Below are 8,821 nucleotides of genomic sequence, written 5' to 3' on the forward strand. Positions count from 1 at the left end.
GCCCTCCTAAAACACAAGGACTACTATACAGTTTATGGTAGAATGATTTACATCTTCTTCATGGCAGGTGTCAGGAATGCTGAATCCGCTCTGATTCCCAGTATAACTACAGTATTGGTAAAGCAGGTGATAGGAAACAACAGATGACCTGGGTTGTGTCCTTATGACCTCCCCACATCCTTAAAGGGCGGAGACGTAGCGGTGCCTTTTCAGCTGGAGCCTTTTCCCTTGACCCCCCCCAAGGGGAACAAGGGAAATGCATAATAAACAAAAAGACGTTAGAAAGACAGTGTCAAAATATACTTCTTCCAATACATCAGTGTGTAAAAGTACATGCTGTATCCCTTTGTGCAAATCATGAATTCAAACCATTACTTTCTCTCTCTTTGTTTTCCTCTCTGAAGAAGACGGCAATGACATCAGAGACTGTAGCACGCAGCGCGGCGACACCTCAGAGAGTCTGGGTGTGGACGCCCCTGGCTCCTCCCACATGGCCAGTCACAACGGGGAGCTGCGGATCCTGAGCGTCTATGGAAAAGGGGAGGGCCCACTGGCGGTGGACGGCCATGACACCCTCTTCACCACGTCAGAACCGGAGGCCTTGAGCTCGCTGTCCGTGGACTGCAGTGTGGCCAAGAGCCTGAACTGCAGCGTGCGGTTGGTCCGCCTTGAGGAGCTGACTGGGCATCGGGGCGGCCGCAAGGGCCGGCCCGGTGTCTTGTGTGGCAAGGTTTTTCCCAATAATGACAATATGATCGTTCACATGAGGACAAAACCCGACGAGAAGCCGTACGGTTGTGACCAATGCACGAAGAGCTTCATTGGGAAAGTACACTTGGAGATCCACATGAGGACTCACACCGTAGAGAAGCCCTACTAGTGTGACCAATGCGCAAAGTGCTTCAGTCAAAGTGGACAACTGAAGAGCCACATGAGGACTCACACCGGCGAGAAACCCTACAAGTGCGACCAATGCATGAAGCTCTTCAGTCTGAAATGTCACTTGAAGAGGCACATGATGACTCACACCGGGGAGAAACCCTACAAGTGCGACCAATGCATGAAGCTCTTCAGTCTGAACTGTCACTTGAAGAGCCACATGAGGACTCACACCGGGGAGAAGCCCTACAGGTGCGACCAATGCATGAAGCTCTTCATATCGAAAACGCACTTGAAGAGCCATATGTGGACTCACACCGGCGAAATGCCCTACAAGTGTGACCATTGCGCAAAGCGTTTTCGACAAACATACGCCCTTCAGATCCACATTAGGACTCACACCGGGGAGAAGCCCTACAAGTGTGACCATTGCGCAAAACGCTTCAGACAGACAAGCCAGCTTACGGACCACATGAGGACTCACACCGGGGAGAAGCCCTACAAGTGTGACCATTGCGCAAAGGGCTTTGGATATTCAAGCCATCTTAAGAGCCACATGAGGACTCACACCGGCGAGAAGCCCTACAAGTGTGACCAATGCGCAAAGCGCTTCGGACAGCCAAGGCAGCTTAAGAGGCACATGTGGACTCACACCGGGGAGAAGCCCTACAAGTGTGACTATTGCGCAAAGAGCTTCGGGCAGACATGCCATCTTAAGAGCCACATAAGGACTCACACCGGCGAGATACCCTACAAGTGTGACCAATGCGCAGAGCGCTTCAGAGAGTCAAGCCAGCTTAAGAGTCACATGTGGACTCACACCGGGGAGAAGCCCTACAAATGTGACCAATGCGCAAAGCGCTTCTTAACGATAAGCCATCTTAAGAGCCACATGTGGACTCACACCAGGGAGAAGCCCTACAAGTGTGACCAATGCGCAATGCGCTTCGAACAGACAAGCACCCTTCAGATCCAGATCCACATTAGGTCTCACACCGGGGAGAAGCCCTACAAGTGTGACCAATGTACGCAGCTCTTCATTCGGAAAGACAAGCTGAAGATCCACATGAGGACTCACACCGGGGAGAAGCCCTTCAACTGTGACCAATGCGCAAAGCGCTTCAGACAGAGAGGCAGCCTGAAGATCCACATGAGGACTCACACCCGCGAGAAGCCCTACAAGTGTGACCAATGCACGGAGCGCTTCATTTATAAAGCCAGCCTGAAGAGCCACATGAAGACTCACACCGGAGAGAAGCCCTACAGGTCTGAACAAATGCACGAAGCTCTTCAGTCAGAAAAGGCCCTTGGAGGACCACATGTGTTATGTATTTTAAGCACATAAGCTGCCCCCACATAGCCACTAGGAAGCAGGAACACACAAGCTGTAATATCTACCCCAGCCACAGAAGGCAGCATCTTTAAGACAGACGCGGAAGCTGCAGCTAAGAGCTAGACCACGCCCACTTCACATAAGCCACACCTACTTGGTCAATTTTCAGCGACCGGAGCCAGCGGAGGTCAGAGAATCATAGGCGCCCCGCAGAGAGAGTCGGGTCTAAGCCCGGGGCTCGAAGTAGCTCACGGTATTTCTCTCTGCTAGTGTTGGATACTATTCCCTCCCTTTTGCTTCATAGTTACCATACCGAAATACTTAAACAAATAAAGTGAGTTAAAAGCCACCCGTTTCAAACTACTTTCAACAAGAGCACGACAATTGCCACATGAGGACTCACTCCGGGGAGAATCCCTACATGGGTGACCAATGCGCAAGGCGCTTCAGTCATGGCTCCAAGCTGAAGATCCACGTGAGGACTCACACCGGGGAGAAGCCCTGCGTGTGTCTACTACCGCCCAGTAGCTCGAACACCTGTGATCATGAAATCCTTTGAAAGGCTGGTCTTTCACCACATTAAAGATGAACTGAACTGAAATAATAAACATCGTCAACGTTTTAGTTATGACCATTATAAAAATAAAAAAATGACACAATTTTTTTTTTTTAAAGTCAACATATAGCCTTTTTTTTAGCAACAAAAGATAATGCGTCTTTTAGAATTAGAGCGCCGATGACGTCACTTGCATGGTACAACTAGGTCGTTGCTGCAGACTCGCGAATGTCTTATTCACTCCACGGTTGAAAATAGTGATTTTAATATGGCTGGTTACGAGTTTGGGCTTGTGAGGGACATGCCTGTAGTGTCCGACTGCCACCCGGTGGAGAGGGATCAATTTCAGGCTCCAGCTCCACCTTCGGATCGTGTGGGTGTGACTGGTGTGCGTGTGGGTGCTGCCGGAGCATGGACACTGCCATTGAATCGGTCAGCTGCCGAGAGGTCCCGGTCAACCATGACCATCTAACGGTGGGATTAGGTTGCATAACCATGCACAGGGCATTTCGGATGCTGTGCGGCGAGAGAGGTTTTGGAAGTGGCCATGCTCTCTCTAAGGGACGTCCGAGCGGAGACACTGGAGCGCCCCATAAATAGCAACCAAGTAACAAGGCGAGAACGATCTTTCCCCCTCCGTTTTCCTTTGATGCGTTTCAGGAATATCTCCGTAAAGATGGACTCATTGCGGAAACGCAACGAGCTGTACAAACGCTGTAGTACCTACATATTCAAGGCGCTGGTTCTCCACAAAAATAAGAGGAACGCATCAAGCCTGCGCGCATCCAGCCTGAGCGCTGTATAAAAAGGTTCACGTCGAGGCGGAGATAGTTGTTGTTTAACCTTTTTAGATTGAGTAGAAATACTTTTTAATGTACAGTTAGTAATTAAATAGATGCGAGGCGGATTCACAAGTGTCACGTTTACTTTAGGTGGATGTTGGAGGTTTACTTTCTGGTGGATGTTGATGGATATTGCACAGATAAATCTTACTATGAAACTACTTCGAGTTTAACTCCCTCTGCATCGGCAATCGGGTAGTCGGCGAACAACAGGGTGAGTAGAAAGGGACATTTGTGGAACTTCTGTTAACTTACCCGCCGTAGTTTAATTAGCAGCTTGGAAACTTAGATCTGTGATATCGTCGGAGCAATAGTTTATACACTTTATGGTCGGAGTGCTAGCTTGTGGAGATTGACATGACGGGCTGATTTACATCGGAGGGTTAGTCAGTTTTAAGGCTGCCAGCCATGTATTTAGGGCTGGTTTTCTATTCAAAGGTAGCCTGTGGAAATGTATGATTACCCAAGCTGCCTTGGCCCTATATAATTCATTAATGAAGCCAGGGGCAATGCACTAAGATGGTCCTCCTGTAGACATGGTTGTTTTATTTTCCGTAGCCATTTCAGCGAGCCTCAGAGCCTGACTCATTACCTGCTATGGCTGCTAGAGCCACAGAGTAGGAGTAGGTTACCATGCCAGTGACGTAGCTGATTGTTGAAATCCAACATGGCGGCGCCCTGTAACACTTTCACCCCTTCACCGGACAATTTAATCCCTTTTTAGCAAGTTCAGCCCTTTTTATTTATTGTACCAATGAGAAGGCAGACAATACATCTGTTATATCAACTAAACTTCAGATCTCAGCTCAGTTCATCTTTAAAGCCCGCCTCCCACCCAGCTTCGACCCCCACCAGTTTACCTATCGATCAAATGGATCAACGGAGGACGCCATAGCCATTGTTCTACATTGTATAATGACAAAGTATTCTATTCTATAAACAGGGTTTATATCATTTGTATATAATTGTATATATTAAACTTGCGCTTGATATTTCAACACTGTCGTTACCTCTACCTTTGTTATTAGAAAAAGCCTGCAAAGTTGACCTGTGAAATAGACTGCAATTAAACCCCACATTATACATGATTGTGTTCGTTTCACTTACCTTTTGGCATGTCCTTAATGCCAACTACCTCTTGTTTTGACTTTCTAATTGCTGTCTTTCTACTGCCATTATTTTCTAGTTCATACCTTGAATCACAATAGGCAGTTAATTTCTTTCAGATCTCAACAGAAAATTGTTTGAATTTAACGTTTTCTATCGTTTCTATGGTGGTTGATACCCTTCAGACCCGTTCACCCTAAAACTACTTACAGTACATAGATACATGTGATTCAAGGAGTAGGTAGGGGTTAGACAGTGGATACATGTGATGAAGCAGTAGGTAGGGGTTAGACAGTCAATAATTTCGCCAATAACACAGAGTCCTATGTTATTGACGTCTTCTCACAGGTCTTCACCTAGCGCCACTTCCCAGCTAGCTGCTGCAGCGGCATGTTCAAAGCTTTGGACGTTGCTGTTCCTGTCTGTATCCCCAACAGTAGCCGTAAAACTGTGTCATCTTTGGCTGTGTTGCCAAATACTTACCAGCGTTATTTAGCTTTTTAGGGTGACTTTAATTCCTAACCCTTTTCCTAAACCTAAATTTTATTTTGCATTTAGATTTGTCTTGCTTTGTCTCTGTTTGTGTATTGTTTGGGGGGGAGGTCGGTAGGGGCCCCCCCCACTACGGGGCCACAAGCGGCCGCGGCCTATGCCTCTATGTCAAGACGTGTGTGTGTGTGTGCCCAATACGAGCCAATGCAAAGGGTTAAATTTACCATTATATCAAATCTAACAAAACTCTTCAAAAAGGAAATAATGGAAAAAAAAAAAAAGTATTATTTGAACTGTATTACCTAAGATAAGGATCCTGAGGATCTCATTTGTTCGTTTTTATTTTATTTCTTGCTTTTTATCGCTCATTCTTTTGTTTGTATTATCTATAAAGATGTTCAATAAAAAAGAATGAGAAAAATACAGGGAAAGGTTACCTCCCCTTTCTCTACTTTGCCCGCCCAGAGAATTTGTCCCGACCGCCCATGAGAAAATGAGCTACGACAACGTGAGCTCAGCACATATTAGTTGGTGCCGAGATGATGCCTCATGAAACGTCAAAGCCTCGCAGCTAGATGAACCATCAAAGTGGTTCGACCTCGAAGCTTCAAATGAGTACGCTAGGGACACCTATTGGTGAATGAAATGTTGATGAAAGAAAGAGTTTCCTGTGATGATGTGATGTTTGCTTCGTACAACATCAAAACATTTGAGAATTAAAGTCATTTCATTGATAGGCCTACGTGTGAGTGTGCCGTAAATAAATATCTCCCGAGCTCATGGTGACCTTGGGTGTCTTGAAAGGCGCCTCTAAATTAAATGTATTATTATTATTATTATGGTAGAAAACAAATAATTTGACAAAGATTTTAAGTCATCCCGGGCAAAATAGAATGTCTTATCTACTACAGTAGCCTACTAATAATTGTAATAGAACTGCATGATGACTGAGAATGAGTGTCATTAATTAGGCTACATAGCCATTCAAGTGATCTTGGAACTGGGTAGTGTCTTCTTTCTGCCAATTGTGAACCCATATCGCGGCACAGCCCGAGATGAAGCCTCGAACGTCACACGCTACGTCATTACGCTACGTCATTTCGCCTACGTGAAGCCTACTCGATAGGGAGCTCCGTTGGGGGGAGGAGCCGAGGTACTCGACACGCGCCCCGATGCCTCGACGCAAACCATAACATCACTACACATTGTAAGTTTCACCGACGACTGCTTCCTCAACTTGGTCCAATACAAAGCTGGACTTGCGGAAGGTCTGGAAATGGAGTCCGGTTCAGTACCAACACTCCTCGGCTCAGCGTCAAATCTCGGACAAGTAAGTCCACTACCGCTATATCATCGTGTTGCTTTACTGTATATGGTTACCTTGTTACCCTAGCATTAGCTGTACAGCAGGGCTGCCAAACCTTTTTTGACCCAAGATATACTTTTCAAATAGCCAACCTCCCGAGGTCTACCAGTCTAGTGTCAACATTGCAAACCTACCTTCAAGCGGGGGGGGGGGGAAATCGAATCATGGAATGCACTGTTCTCAAACTCAGCTCCTCGTTCTCATTCTCAATCGTCAACATTATAACTTTAACCAAACACGGCGGGATTGGGAGTGTAGTTGGGGGAACGCAGCATAATGTTATACATCGATCTGATACGAGTTCACAGGTAGTGAGTTGCGGGTTGGACTGCCATTCCAGGGCCCACTCATATTTTCCCCTTCGCACCTGATTCAAATCAATGGGTTATTTACAGGTTTCTGCAGAGCTTGATGTAATTGTAGTGAAATGCTGAGATGATCTTTTAAGTTGTATGAAACATGCAAACAAATGAATGTAACATAATTGGATCACTTCATAGATCTAATTTTAAGTATCTGGCTAATGTAATTCACTAAACATGCGTACCTTATATGTTCTTACAACTTGCACCTGGAATACATTGAAAGCAATATATTGAGTACTAATTTGACCTTGTTGTCTCTACACAGGCCAGCCCATCAATTGGTAACATTCAGGTGTTTCTCTCAAGGGATGTTGCCTGCCATACAGACCACCTGGAAACACATACTGTAGTCACACGGCTATCCTTAAAGACTTTCCGGCCCCACTTCACAAGTAAAGGTATGTACTGTCCACCTTGAGTACATTTACATTTGACGTAGTAGATTCTAGGCAGCAAAGACCTACCTAAAAGATCCTACCTAAAAAGCCTGGTCCTCTTAGGAAAAGCATCATGACCAGCGCCCTGCAAAGAGACAAACTTGGGAGTTGTCTGCAGTACACATTTTAAACCCTCGTTCTCAATGGTATATACATACATTTAAATAGTTTCAAATGTACAAATACACAGTTCCTCCTTTTATGCAAACAATGTACCGAAACAATTACTCCCCGTCTTTTTTTTCTCCCTCTGCAGAAGACTGCGATGCCTTTGGAGACCGTAGCACGCAGCGCGGCGCCACCTCAGAGAGTCAGGGTGTGGACGGCCCTGGCTCCTCCCACATGTCAAGTCACAGCGGGGAGCTGAAGATCCTGAGCGTCTACGGTAAAGGGGAGGGCCCACTGGCGGTGGGCGGCCATGACACCCTCTTCACCGCGTCAGAAGTGGAGGCCCTGAACTCGCTGTCTGCGGACCACAGCGCGGCCAAGAGCCTGGAGCGCGGCGAGCGGCTGGTCTGCCACGAGGAGCTGAGTGTGCAGGTTGGAAATCATCTTCTTATTCAGCATCCAAATGAGAGGCTTCCTCTGTTACAACTCCAGCACACACCCATAGAAAGCACACCCCTTTATGATTCAGTAATCGCTGCCAAATATGCCCGTCTTATGCCCACCTTTTTCCTTGCATGATCCGCGCGTTTACACTGACCGTGGTCATTTACCGGCTTGATTTCGCACCCCAATTTACCTTCTCAGACCCTACACATATTGGCGCTTTTCATTTAGATGTAAATGTGAATAGACAGCTTTGCGGTTCCAGGGAAGGGACTTGGGTAGAGGTGTTGCTGCATTGTCTCTATAACAGAGACAACGCAGTGATTTCAACATGAGTAGTTATAACTGGAGGGATGCTGATATCTGCAAGCTGCTGACCGTCATGGGAGGGAAGGTGATGCAGTCGCATTTAAACGAAGACGGGGAGAGAGTGCGATCTACGAGAAAATACCAGAAGAACTTTCCTTACGATGCTTGGTCAGCAAAGTGGTCAGCCAAACAAAGAATATGTTGTTGATTTTGCGCTTGTAAATAGTGAATCGCGTTTTAGTCTACACTCAGATGTCAACTTATTCTTGCATGCTAGAATGAGTGAATCGAAAGAAAAAAGACATTCGGAGTATGCAATTTATTGATAAGACGTGTACTCTCCGTGCAGAGCCCCGCCATCTCCAGTGAACAAAGAAAGCTGGCTCCGTGATGAAGGGGGATTTTACCCCCTCTGTTGTACACGGGCAAGACAAGGAATTTGCAGGGTGTGCAAAGCCGCAAACAAACCAGTGTAAGAATGCATAATGTGTCCTTAGTGGGGATTGACAACTATTCTGTGCAAATGAAAGAATGTCTTGTATGTTTTTCCTTCTTTATGTGGAAAGCAGCAAACCCCGGACAC

General features: G+C 46.4%; 1 long non-coding RNA gene and 1 pseudogene across 1 annotated transcript; both read left to right on the top strand.

Annotated features, from left to right (window-relative positions):
- Positions 1–615: 615 nt before the first annotated feature.
- On the top strand, positions 616–4,698 carry LOC115542078 (zinc finger protein 226-like; annotated as a pseudogene).
- Positions 4,699–6,177: 1,479 nt separating this feature from the next.
- Positions 6,178–7,709, top strand: LOC115542085 (uncharacterized). The gene is made up of 3 exons (XR_003976456.1): positions 6,178–6,539; positions 7,206–7,338; positions 7,634–7,709. It is a non-coding gene; the product is annotated as an uncharacterized LOC115542085 (long non-coding RNA).
- The last annotated feature ends 1,112 nt before the right edge of the window (positions 7,710–8,821 follow it).

This window comes from Gadus morhua, chromosome 4, assembly GCF_902167405.1.
Source record: "Gadus morhua chromosome 4, gadMor3.0, whole genome shotgun sequence".
Taxonomy (NCBI): Eukaryota; Metazoa; Chordata; class Actinopteri; order Gadiformes; family Gadidae; genus Gadus; species Gadus morhua.